Source organism: Rhinolophus hipposideros (assembly GCF_964194185.1).
Source record: "Rhinolophus hipposideros genome assembly, chromosome: 23".
Lineage (NCBI taxonomy): Eukaryota > Metazoa > Chordata > Mammalia > Chiroptera > Rhinolophidae > Rhinolophus > Rhinolophus hipposideros.
The window spans coordinates 23,948,142-23,961,612 of NC_138069.1; the positions used below are offsets into that span (position 1 = coordinate 23,948,142).

A 13,471-nucleotide genomic window follows, 5' to 3' on the forward strand; every position below is an offset into this window, starting at 1 on the left:
CAAGCACGTGTTATTTTGTAACTTTTTAAACAGTGATATTTATACATACACACACACACACACACACACACACACACACGTCAAGTGGCTTGACAAGGTTAGAACAATAGAGAAGACCTGTTCTACCAAATGAGGCTGAAGGGCTGGGCTGGGAAGGGGTAACAGTCTCCTTACTATGTACCTGCTTCACGTGGACAGACAAGGCTATAGGGATATGATCACAGATAAGGATGGAAAGTCTAGTGACAAGTTTTCTGGTCAAGGAATTTGGTGGATGAAGAGAGTTGGCAGATACAGAGGAGCGTTTCCACGTGGAACCTGCCGGGAAGGATCAGCCTTCAGGAAGGTGAGGGCTGGCCTGAAGGTACCAGAGGAGGGAAGAGAAGCACCAGACTTTGGATAACCATGCTCGGCTGGGAACAAATGGGAAGCTCCCCACCCACGGCTGTGGGACCTCACACTGGGCTTTACACCTGCTTTGCTGGAGAGGAAGCCCGGTCCAGACAGGTGCAGAGCTTGGCTCAAGGCCACACAGTTCCCAAGGGATGAAGAGGAACCCACACCTGATCATCACATCCCTGGTCCCCACCCTGTACTTCCCACGGCCAACTGTTCCTCAAGGAGAGCTGAGAAGGCAGCCCAAGCAACCCCAGTCCTCTTCCCTTCTCTCCCCACGCACGCCTCCTCTCAGCTCCTGGGACCCACAGTGCCCACACTCCAGGACTAGATGTCCGGCTTCCCTCTCAGCAGCTGGGACCTCCCCCAGGCCAGGAGGAGCCCCTCAACTATCAGCTTTAGCAACAAAGGGCAGTAGGGCGGACCTTGGGACAGAAGGGATGGGGGGCTCTACTGACTTTTTGCCTCCCAGTTCCCAATCTGCCCAAAGCTGGTTTATCTAACGAAGGGCTTCTCCAAGAGGGATGCTGATAAGTCTTGAGAATCCTTATGCCAAATATGATGGAAAGAAGGTTTAACAGGTTCAAATCCCAGCTGTGCTTCCTCACCAGGTGACCCTGAGCAGACCTCACTCTCCTTGTTTCTCTCTATAGAAATTACGTGAGGACCAACTAGAAAGCGTCGAACTCTCTATAGACTTTAAAGAGCCATAACAGCCAGGAAGCAAGCGCTGGACGACTCGGATAAAAGCCAAAGGTGTCTTGTTTTAATAGCCAAAGCTGGAAACTACCTAATGAAGAAGAAAATGAGTGAATATATTGGGACAATTTCATACTCGGTAATAACTACACAGTCATAAAAAAGGAATGAACCTTTAGTGACCCGGAGCTAGCGACATAAATAAACATGGATGAGTCGCACACGTATGTTAAGCAAAACAAGCAAGTTGCAAAAGAATAGAGACATTATAATAGCAGTTAGGTAACATTCGAAAATACACAAGACAGTACTCCATGTTGTGTAGGGAGGTATACATTTAAACTAAACCTATCGAGACATGCGAGAGAATGAACTCTAAATTCAGCAGGCGTGGTACTTCTGGAGGGGAGGCCAGGGGGATGACCGGGAGAAATTTCAGGAGCACAGAAAACGTGTTCCAGCATTTCTTAAGGCAGGTGGGTGGGGGCCCAGGTATATCACGTTACCCTCTATGTCTGAAAGAATCCGTATTTCCTAAACGTCGGGTGGCTGTCCTCAGGCCCTCTTCCCAGGGGCTGGAATGGGAGGTGGAGTAGCACTGGCAGAGGCAGAGATTGGGTGGGAGAGGGGGCAGGGCTCCTTAGACCTCTGCGGAAGCCTGCCATGGTGAAGGCAGAGGACAAAGGTCTCCCTGCCAGCAGAAAGCGAAGCAAGCACTCTCCCGTGTGGGTGGAGACCAAACCGAGGCCCCTGACTCATGGGACACCCCCGAGGCCCGCCCTCAAAATGCCAGCTCTGGCCTCTGAGTATGACTCCTTGGTGTCACGACTCCCACAGCACCCTTCCACCTGCCCTCCCCCCACACAGATACCCGGGCCACCCAGTTTGTCCACCACGTAGGTGTTCAAGGACACGGGACAGCCTTGCGGTGAGGTCCTTGAAAAGAGACAAGTTCCCCAAGGAGGACAGCCCTCAGACAAAGAGCCAGCGGCTCCCCAGGCCAGTCGTCCGTTCCTATGGGAAGAGTGACTATCCTGGGCCGGTCATGGGGAAAAACATCAAGAACTTCCTGCAACCGTCTATGGTGGCTGCCAAGGTCTATCTACGGGTTGAGGAGCTTCTCCCTACTTCCCTGGGTCTTCCTTTTGGCAACTCTCCCATGGGCCCAGAGACCCTCCCTTCAAAGAGGGACAGGGAAAAGAGGGGCAGGCACACGGGCAGGCAGCAGGGGTGTAGCAGGCAGACGCGAGGAGGGTGGGCACTAGGCCTGGCCCCCTAGGAAGGGCTCAGAAACTGAGGGAGCCAGAGAAAGGGCGGCCCAATCACTGGGCTACCGCGGTTTTAGAGCTGGTAGAAGACACCCAAAGATTCCAGCCAGTGCAATCCTTTCTGTTTGCAGCTGGGACACCAAAGCCAGCAGAGGGCAGACAGCTGCGCAAGGATGTTAATGACACAGAGGGGAGGTGAACCAGGGTCTTCTAGTGGCCAGCTATGCCCTCTTCACCACATCTCACTACTGCCCTCCCTCTCTCATCCCCTCCCTCCTTCAAAATGGTCAGGTGAACAATGAGGGAACAAGGCGGGGGTGAGAAAGGAAGAAGTGGCACTGAGCCCCCCACCTCCCTGCAAAGGCAAGCCTTCTGTAAGGACACTGGGAGGGGCTGCCTGGAAGGCAGGCTCCCTGAGCCTGGGGATGGGGGTTACATGGAAGCTGGATGAACGCCTGCTGGGATGCTCGATGCGATGGAGCGCATGTGGGCCCGATGTCCGCTACTCCCCTCGCTCATGTTAAGCTTTCACTATTCTAAACACAGACAGAAAGACAGCTGCGACAAAACAAAGGAAGCCCCAGCCGGAGAGGACGCAGCATGGTCCGTCCAAAGGTGACAGAGGGTAGGCAAGTTTTCCCAAAGCACAGAAAAAACATGCACCATCCTCATCTTCGGTTGAAATCCCTTCAACATCCTCATGATTATGGTCGTTAACAAGGTAGGCAGGGCATTCACTGAGGACTTTCCCCCGCATCAGCCCTGTGCTGAGTTTCATTGATTTGCACCCTTCTAGAAGGCAGCACTGACATCACAGAGTCTTACAGGTAAGGGAGCAGAGGCTGTACCCACACAGGTGTACGCGGAACCCCAAAGCACGCGCTTCACACCAGTGGTTCTCAAAGCACAGGCTCCCCAGCACCCACTGATCAGACCTCCGAGGGCATAGCCCACTGAGCCAACGAGCCATCCAGGTGATGCTGACACATGCGCAAGTTTGCCAACCAAGTGCTCTAATCACTTCCCAATGCTGCTGACAGGGAAAAACCGATACTTCTCTACCTGGTAGTCAAGACCTTCGGGGTTTTCCTAGCCCAGCTGGTCAGCTTCCCCACCCAGCAGAGCTTTACCCCAAATCCACTGCCCAATCTACTAAGTTCTGGAAGGGACTCGGGCCCCACTCTGCACCTCATCATCTTTCTAGGGCCTGGCCTTGAAGTCACCTCCCTCCAGAAGCCCCTTGCTCACCTGGTACCCCCAAACTTGCTCCACACTGCAGTAAGAGTTACTGCTGGGCACTAGCTGACACACATGCTGACCAGGCAATGCTCACAGCACACTTCTCCCCATTCCACTACAAGTTCCTGGAGGGCAGAGCCAGTTCTTCATGGCCCTGAGCATCATGCCACTCTGCACAGCACTGGGCACCAGCGCCACCAGGAAATATTTGCTGACTATCAGAAGGAAAAATAAAATGCCTCGGGGAGCAAGTTCTGAGTCTCATCCTGACTCTGCCACTACCTCTCCGGGACAAGTGCCTTCCCATTTCTACGGCCTCAGTTTCCTCACCTGTGAAATGCCCCCTTATTCTAGTTTCTTCAAATCTACTCATCCACTGAACAAAACCAGCAGAGCCTTATCCAGAGCCTTATCAAGTATCAGGGATTCATGCATGAAACTAAAGAAATCCAGGCTCACCCTTCTATTCCAGAAAAGAGCAAGACAGAAAACAAGTAAACACAGAACTTGAGTTCTATACATATACTTTCTCATTCACAAATAAACAAGATTATGTCACAGCGTGATAAATGCGTGAAAAAAACACATAGTATTATGACAGAAAGTGAAAAAAGGGGCTGCTTTGCATAGAAAGGTCAGGGAAGGCCCCTCCAAGGAGGTGACATTTGAGCTGAGGCTTGACAGATAAGGAAGAATCAGCCATGGAAAGAGCTGGGGAAAGGTGTTCCAGGCAGAAGCAATAGCATGTACGAAGGGCTCAAGGCAAGAACAAGCTTGTCATGTCGGAGGGGGGAAAAAAGCAGGTGCCATGGCTAAACTGCAGTAAGCGCAGGAGTAAGGTAGTGCCCAGTAGAGCCCAGACAGGGAGGCAGACAGACGACCTCCTACAATTCTGAGGTGCTCAAATCAAGTCGGCCCGGCCCAACCCAACCCAGGACATCCGGGCCCAAGTCACAAGCAGCACTGGGGGTAAGGGTATGAGTCAGACCCCACAGCTTCCTGGGGCCTCAAAGGATCTGGTGTGGGCATAGGGACAGATACCAACACTCAGCATGAGTGCCACGACATACACACGGGACACCCATGGCTGGAGAAATCAGGGTCACATTACGTATGTAGAACACAGGACATTCACGGCTGCAGCTTCCAGAGGAACATGATCAAGTGCTTCCATGAAGTGCCAATCCCTAATCACATTATTTTCCCAGGACACAGTCAGGACAGGAGCCTTGGTCAGTGGAAAGGGAACATGGCCCAGGGTTTAAGACTTACTAGTCTTGGGCAAATCTTAACCTTTTGGGGCTTCAGTTTCCTCATCTGAAAATTGAGACTACCAATAGTGACGATCTCTTAGGGTTGCTGAAAAGATTAAATGACATGCTGAATGTAAAACACAGTGCCTGGCACACAGTAAGGGTTCATAAATGTAAGCTGCTGTTATTACCATTACTGGTTTTCCACTGCCTCAATTCTCTCTGCTATAAAAACAGGGATATTAATACAACATCACAGGATTGCCATGAGTTTATACTAATAAATATTCCAGCCTCCAAATGCAGTATCCATTATCAGGAATAATAAAAAACATTTTCTGAGAGTCACCTTTCCTGACCTCTCATCAGATGCCGAATTCTCCTCTAGTGTACCGCACTGTATGGAAAGGGAATAAGTGCTGCTTAAATTCTATTTTAACTCTACTCTATTTGGACTCTAAAGTGATGCATCAGGAATCCACACATTTCCCCGCAGTCATTCTGCAAGGAGGTGGGGATGGATGTCGCCGATTCTTCTGCAGCATCCACAAAAGTCCCACCCTCCCAACCAAAACACAATCTCTCACCTAGTTGCACAAAATTCCCACTCACTCCCATACACCCAACTAATGAATGTATAATGCCATGACTTCGATACACACCGTCTTTCACACACAAACGCATAGAAATGTTCTAGAGTGGAAAAGCCACCCATAGGCACAACTCGACACCCAAAATCACTCCCCGAAACTCACTACAGCTACCCTGAACATGCACACCAATGTTGTCTCCAATACTGTGCAAATACGTTCAACAGAAACCGTGGAGCCAAATGCCAGCTTTCAGATACTGACTTTGCAACTCCCTAGCTGTGTGACCCCAGCCTCCAAGGGCCTGGGTTTCCTAAACTGCAACATGGGGATGATAATAATACTAATACCCGTTTAGTGGATGGATGTGACAATTCAATGAGTTGAGATACATGTACAGGATTTCGGTCAGCACTTGGAAAGCGCCCAATCAGAGTTATCATTTTCGTCTGCATTCCAGGTGCACACAGCTTCCAGAGCTGGTCTCCCACGTTGTAAACAGACCGCGCCCGCACGCCCCCCCCCCACCCGACCGGCGTGCCCAGCCTGCACACCCCGCACCCGCCTGCACACGGCTTGCAGAGCGCTCGCCCAGCGCAGTGCGCACGCGCGCCCACCCAGCAGGGATTCCCCACGCAGCCCGACCCCGGCCCCGCGGGAGGCCCCCTGCGCCTCCGACCTCGCGCCGGAGCCTAAGACCGCGGCGCGCAGGCCCCCTGGCGAGGCCTGACCCACTCCGTGCGGGTCGCCGCTAAGGCTCTGAGCCGCCCGGGTCGGGACTCCCTTCTTCCTGCTCTCTCCCCGCTCTGGACAGGCGGGCTTACCTAAGGACGAGGGCCCTGGAGGACAGCGTCCCACGCTCGGTGTCCAGCCCCGGGTCCAGGGACGAGGTAGCGGCCTAGGCCAGGATCGGATTTCGGAGGACTCCGCAGGCTCCGGGCTCCTGGGGCGGGGGGCGGCGACGAGGAAGTGCTGGGGGCTGGTCCGCCCCACCCCTGGGAAAGTCCCCAGCGATTGACAGGCCACTCGCCCAATCGCGTCGCGTTTCCCCGCAGGAGGCCGTCGGGGTGGGACCGTGCAAGATAAACAGGCGGTGAGCTGGCGGAGTGGCGCTGGACGTCCTGTCCAGCCTGCGATGGATGTCCCTGGGTTGTGGCAGCTCCCGGAGGCACGCCCCGCCGCAGAAGCCCCGGTTCCCGGAATGAGGCTGCGGCAGCTCTGCAAGCTGGAACTTCAGAGCGGAGACGAGCTGCAGAGCCGAGTGGCACCCAGGCCCGAGCGGGGAGGGAACTTGCCAAAAGGCACGTAGGAATTTGGAGCTAAGCCAGAACTAGAGCTCGGGGCCCCCCGAGTGGGTCCAGCGTGCTCCCGGACTTCTTAGCTCGTAGAAATCCTGAGCTGAAAGGACCCTTCAAGAATCTTATTGTCACTGCTAACGTTTATTGCTCCAGACATGGGAAACACTTTGCATACATTAATTTGCACAGCCACCCTAGTGAGATGGGTTTTATCCCCCTTTTTACTATAAATAAATATACAAAGCGCAGAGAGATGAGATGACCTCAGTAAGTGAACCAAGATGCAAACCCAGGTAGGCAAATCCAGAGCCAGCCTCCTGCCCTGCCTTCCTGAGGGCCAGATCATCAAAACAGTCTGTGGGATTTCCCAGATCTGGAAGGATCAGAAACTTGGTTTAAGATTGGGAATACGTTTGTTGTGTTTTTTTTTTAAGATCATCTTTTTATTTAAAAGAGGGTAACTTTTAATGTCAAAGAGCGGAAGGACCTAACCGTGGAATAAAGGACAGCTCTTTAAATTGGGTGAATATGATTTGATGAAAAACCTATTACAAAACACTCATTACATTGGAACTGTTGAAAACAATCCTTGACAGGCCCTCATCTTCAGAAAGGATTTGGGGAGCTATTTCACACAGGCCCTCATTGTACTAAAGGAGAGATCTGTCAATCGACTGACTCTGAACACACACATACCCTACCCAAGTATATGCCTAATCCAAGAATTCTTTCAGCTTTGTGACACCTGGGACGCCTTCACTTACTTCAAATTTGTTATCAAATTCTCAAAACAATATTCTAGTTCACTTTAATTATGAAAGTAAGTACACATGTACCCTGATTTTAAAGAGAGGGAGGGAACGAGGAATGCAAACACCAAAGCACCATTGTGTGTCATCAATAGGGGAGGGTACGGGGAAATTAGAAGCAATGTGGCAGCTCTCAGGCATCATCTCTACCCATTGGGCCCCCCAAAACTGGTTTTCTTCCTGCTGTTCGTCTATGCTTCCCAAATTGCCTCTTCCTAGAATGCCATCTTCCTAATGCCAACCACAATCTTCTCATGAACATTGAAATTTACTCAAAATATGAAGGGTCTCCAACTGTTTGCATTTTGTTTCCAGACTATTTCAGCTGTTTTGGTAAAATGTCTATCCTTAGACAGTTAGGCAAATAGTTTCATTCCCCAAAGTGCCATCTCACTCCTAGGTGGGCTTTTTGGATAATGCTCTAGTATGACATTAAAAGGTCACACAGTCATCTTTTTGCCTGATTTCCTACTTTTGGATAATTTTTTTAAATAATTACAATGTGTGAGAAAACTCATTTCTTCAAAGTCATGATCGCACCCACCCCCTCCCAGCCTTTTAAGTCTTAGTTTGACTTTAGAACATCGTACCATGTTAGAGGCCATGGAGACCATTCATCACAATCCCCTATTTGACAGGTAGGTAAACTGATGCCTTGATGTAGTAAATGACTTGTTCAAGGCCACACACAGTGAGTGACACAACCAGGGTTGGAACTCAGGATCTTGGCTCCCAGGCATACAAGGTGTGATCAAAAAATATGGTCATGGGCTGCTAGTTAGCTCAGTTGGTTAGAACATGATGCTCATAACACCAGAGTTGCTGGTTCGATCCCCACATGGGCCACTGTGAGCTGCGCCCTCCCCAACCAGATTGAAACAACTACTTGACTTGGAGCTGATGGGTCCTAGAAAAACACACTTAGAAAAATAAAAGTTAAAAAAAAAAGATGGTGAATGTTTAAATTAAAAGAAATTATTACAGCAAAAGACACAATGCCATTAATCCCCCTCAAAATACCACCCCCCCCCTCGCTTTGAACACACTTATCCCATCATTCTTGCCACTTTCTGAAGCGTTTCTGGAAGTCCTCTTTCATGAGTGTCTTTAGTTGCACTGTTGTGGCTGCCTCCATATCCTGAATCATTTTGACTTTGGGGAAGAGCAAGAAGTCATATGGTGCCAGATCCGGTGAATAAGGTGGATGAGACACACAGTAATGTTTTTATTTGACAGAAATTGCCGTACCAGAAGTGATGTGTGACACAGAGTATTGTCATGATGGAGGATGAAGTAAAAACACTCACAAAAGAGGAATTCCAGAACTGCTTCAGAAAGTGGCAAGAATGAAGGGATAAGAGTGTTCGAAGTGAGGGGGAGTATTTTGAGGGGGATTAATGGCAAGGTGTCTTTTACTGTAATAAATTTTTTTTAAAATTTATTCACCCTATTTGTGGATCGTACCTCGTATATACTCCTTCCACTGCGTCATGTTGTCTTTACAACATCATGATTTTTCTTTCTTGCAGAAATTCAACACTCATTGTGAACATAGGCTACAGATCTAACTAGTGGTCTTCTAACCCCTTCGTACTATGTTTCCTCGAAAATAAGACCTAGCCGGACCATCAGCTCTAATGCATCTTTTGGAGCAAAAATTTAAATAAGACACAGTCTTATTTTACGATAATATAAGACCAGGTATAATATAGTATAACATAACATAACATAACATCATAACATAACATAACATAATATAACATAACATAACATAAAACCGGGTATAATATAATATAATATAATATAATATAATATAATATAATATAAAATACCGGGTCTTATATTAAGTTTTGCTCCAAAAGATGCATTAGAGCTGATGGTCTGGCTAGGTCTTATTTTTGGAAAAACATGGTACTACCTGGGTGGGCTCTCTAGGCCTCAATTGCTCTCTGAAAAATGGAGATAATAATTGTATCTATACCTAAGGTGATCGTAAGGATAAATGAGATACTGCAAGTAAAACCCAAAGCTTGGCACACAGAAAGCATTTGAGAAATGATAGATATGGATTGCGTGCATTGGGTAGAAGTTCATGGTTAAACCCAGGAATACAGCCTCACCAGGTTCCATCCCATCATCCACATCGACTATGGTACCCTAGACTCTGAGAGCCTGGTAGGGTGGGAAACAGGCATCCTAGCCTGTCACTCCCTACTATCCCAGAACTGGAAGGAGATTTCCAAGCCAGGAAGCTGGGCCTGACTCTGGGAGCTGAGTGACTCAGGCAACTGGGAATCTCTTGTTTTTCCAGAGTGACAACAAGCACCTGCGCAAAGCCCCACCTGGGAGGCGAATCAAAAGGCCTGTGTTTTGTTTTATTTTGTTTTGTTTTAAAGCACACAGCTTCCCAATCTCCTTTCTGCCACTCCCTACCCCTCCGCCACCTCCACCAAGGCGGCTCCAAAGTCACACCTAAATCCACGTTTGAGGGAACTAAGAAACGTACCCCCAAACCCACCTATAACTGATTGAGCTCTAAATCAAGTGCCTAAAGAGGAGTGGAGGCTGAATATTAAAAATATTAAAAGGTAACATTTGTGGAGTATTTGCTGTGTGCTAGGCCTGCACTTTTACACAATGTATCTCCCAAACACCCTCTGAGTTTAGAACCGTTACTATCCCCATTTCACAGGTGAAACTGGGGCTTGGCGGTGTCAGATGACTTGCAAATGTCTTATACAACAACAATTAACTGGAGCAGAAAGACTCAAACTCTTAACACTCTTAAACATTATGCTGTGGAGTCTTGCCAGCTAGCAAGACATAGAACTCAAAATGCCAGTCCTGAGAGGGTCATTAGAAAGGATCAAACCCAGCCTTTTTCCTGTAGGAAGGAAGCCACAAAGGACCAGAGAGGGGCAGAGATTTCCCGGGGGTCTTATAGAGGGTTTGTCATTTGTACTCAGGACCAGAACCCAAATCTCCTGCTCCCAGAGTGCTGCTATCTCCACGTGCCCCACTGATGGGAAATGAGCTCTAAAGCAAACAAACGCATCTATCACTCCAGTATGAAAATTGGGGCCTTGGCTAGGGGGTCAGTGAAACTCAGGGCAAGCAGCTAATGAACAAGGAAAAGAGCGCTCCTGGGTCTGGGTCCCTTCCTTAGATCCAGTCTCACGTCTCCATAGCCCAAGGCAATCTCGGGAATGTAAAACCCACCTCCCATGTGGATTCTCGGTGCTTTTTGGTATTGGGTGTGTATGTATAATGAGAGAGATTTCAGTGATAGTTAAATGAGAAATACGCATCAAACACATGATGTTCACTAAAGTTGTACTCGTTAATGGTGTTTTTTGGTAAAAAGTATATAAGTGAGCGGAGTCTAGGGTCCCTGCTTCCCACCCTCAGCCAGATAAGGCATTTTTAATTCTCTCTACCTACCTCCCAAATAACTTTACAAGGGCATAGATCTGATGGTGGTAAGGTAGCCATAAGCCCTAAGGTGAACTAAACTATATCATACCCACAATTGCCCCTCCTCCAAGAGGCAAGTCCTGCAAGGGTTGGGGCCCAGCTGTGGAGTGAGACACACTCCAGCCTGACACTCAGATCACAGCCCTGACACCCCTCATGATCGCTCCCTGACTGTTTCCTCACTCATAACATGAAGGTTAGAACAGTGCCCAATGCACAGGGTGGAGCGAATAAAATGCCACTGGGCCTGGCATCAGTGAAAGGCAGCAATGATATTTGCGATCATCAGCCCTCTAGGGTGGGCAGGGATTGTTGATTTCCTTTTTCCAGTGAGGACCCCAGGGCCTAGAGCCGTGGAGAAACTTGCCCTAGACCTCACAAAGTGTGTTCTCGGAAGTGCCGGGCCCAAAAGGCATTTCTCCTTTTTCTCCAGGGTCTTTCCTGTTTTCCTCTTTCTCCATCCCAGCTGTGTCCCTGGCGTCCCTGGACCTGCCTGCTCCTCTAGGGTTTCTAGGGCACCGCTGGGGGAGAGAAAAGGGCAAAGTGACAGTGGGGGAAATTCCCAGCCTCGTAGCCGGCACGGCCTCACCAAGCCCCTCCCACAGGTCCTAGGCACCCCAGGCTCCCCTGCTCCAGCTCCTCACCCTCCGACTCCCTGTCTCCAGGTCAGAGTGTCAAGCCGGATGTGGGTTTAAATCCAAGCTTGCCCCTTGCCATCCTCCTGGAAGTGGGAAGAGGTCAGCCAGGCTCAGCCCAGCCCCTGAGGGAGGCAGATCCATGTGAACCAGAGTGTTTCCTAATCCTGGGAAGCCCTGACAAGGCCTTGAGAGCAATCCTCCTTCAGCCTCACCTCATATCCTCTCATGCTCCCTCTGCCAGGGCCCCTCCTTCTTCTCCTTCCATTCTTCTCCAGCCCAGAAGCTACTGCGACAGTGACTTGGCCTCCACTCCTTGCCCTTCCTAGCCAGGGACTTCCCTGGGCTGGGCCTCTGACCAGCTTTGGGAAATCTGGACTGTTTGAGATCAGAGAGGAGACCCAGGACCACTGTGTGTAGGCCTTTTCACCCACTCCTACTGCCTCGGCTCTCTGTTAAAGTTTCAACCACTGAAGGGTCCAGCTACCCCTGGAGTAAAGCAGCTGGGGGAGCGCACCAGCGGGTCCCAGCCTTCCATCGAGTCCCCAAGGAAGGCAAGGGGTGAGGTGGGGGGAACTCCCACCTGGTCGCTTCCTGTCTAGTTTTAGATTGCTAAAGGGCCCATCACACACCCACACTCTCCCCCTCACACACATGCACACACACTCACGTAATGCTCCAGACACAAACACACTCACACACACACACACACAGAAACATGCTCACACACTTTGACTCACACGGACATACATTTATATACCTCAGTAGGTGTGACACACACTCACAGACATAGATACACATTCTCACAAATACACAAACATCTGCGTTCAACTTATGAACCTATCCCCTTTTCTTGGGGGAAGGATAAGACAAAAATAGACTTCTCTTTTCCTTAGGAATAACTAGTAGCGACTAGAGAGAAAAGGACTGGCAGAAAAGGCAGGGCAGGAAGAGAAGGGCAGGAAGGGAAAATAAATGGAGGGAGAGAAGTAAGAGGAGAATGGGGCTAGGCAAGGAGGCCGAGAGGCCCTGTGCCCAAGCCCTGCTTGGGGGAAGAGGGAGGTGGGCTGGGAGCAGCCAACCCCAGCTGTCAGGAAAGCGGGAGACCGGGTGGCTCTTGGCCCTGAGCTGGGAGGATCTGGTGGCCCCAGCACCCTGGTGCCGGGAACCCTTTCCCCTGTCTTGGCTCAATGCCCACAAGCTGGGTCACTCACCTGGGGAAGGGCAGGAGAAGACGAAGGTGTGCGCAGCGGGGGCTGCCGGCCCTGTGAGGTTCCTCAGCTCGCTGCTTCTGCAGGAAGGAGAGCTGGGCTGGGCTGACTTTTAGGCAGGAGGGGAATTCCCCGAGATGGAGGAGCTAGGCAGCCACACAAGCCCAGCTGAGGCTCCTTCCCGCCCCCTGGCAGAGCACAGGGCCCTTCTTTGTCAGTCCCCACCTGTCACTTCCCAGACTGGCTGTCACTTGCCATGAGTGAATTCCAGGGAAGGGGAGAAGGCTCTAGGGAAAAGCTGGAAGACTGCTGATTCTGTGGCTGGTTTGGGAACTGGCAGAGGGGCAGGAGTAGGGGAAACCTGGCCTGTCCACCCTACCCCACCTTGGGTTTCTCCCAAGGATCTCTGTTTCCTCCTTCGCCTAAGGTGGGGGATTCCGGTGCCCAGGACCCTGAGGAAATCACCAGATGCCCAGCCCACATCCTCCTGTCCTCCTGCCCTCGGTTCCTATCCCATCTGTTTCCACTTAGTCTCTATGGATTCTCCACAGGGAAGAAAAAGCTTACTCCTTCCCTCTGTGCCAGGTCTCATTTGGATG

The 13,471-nt window shown here is 50.3% G+C and overlaps 1 protein-coding gene across 3 annotated transcripts in view; it reads right to left on the bottom strand.

Moving 5' to 3' along the window:
* The window catches only part of TNIP1 (TNFAIP3 interacting protein 1), a 49,268-nt gene extending 36,279 nt beyond the window's left edge, over positions 1-12,989 (bottom strand). The window contains exon 1 of one of the 3 annotated variants that reach the window (XM_081035489.1): positions 12,876-12,989. The gene's annotated coding sequence lies outside the window, so the exon portion shown is untranslated. Of the gene's footprint in view, positions 1-6,269; positions 6,736-12,875 lie in introns of those variants that run through there. The other 2 variants (XM_081035488.1, XM_081035490.1) reach the window with 2 other exon arrangements.
* Between the last annotated feature and the right edge of the window lie 482 nt (positions 12,990-13,471).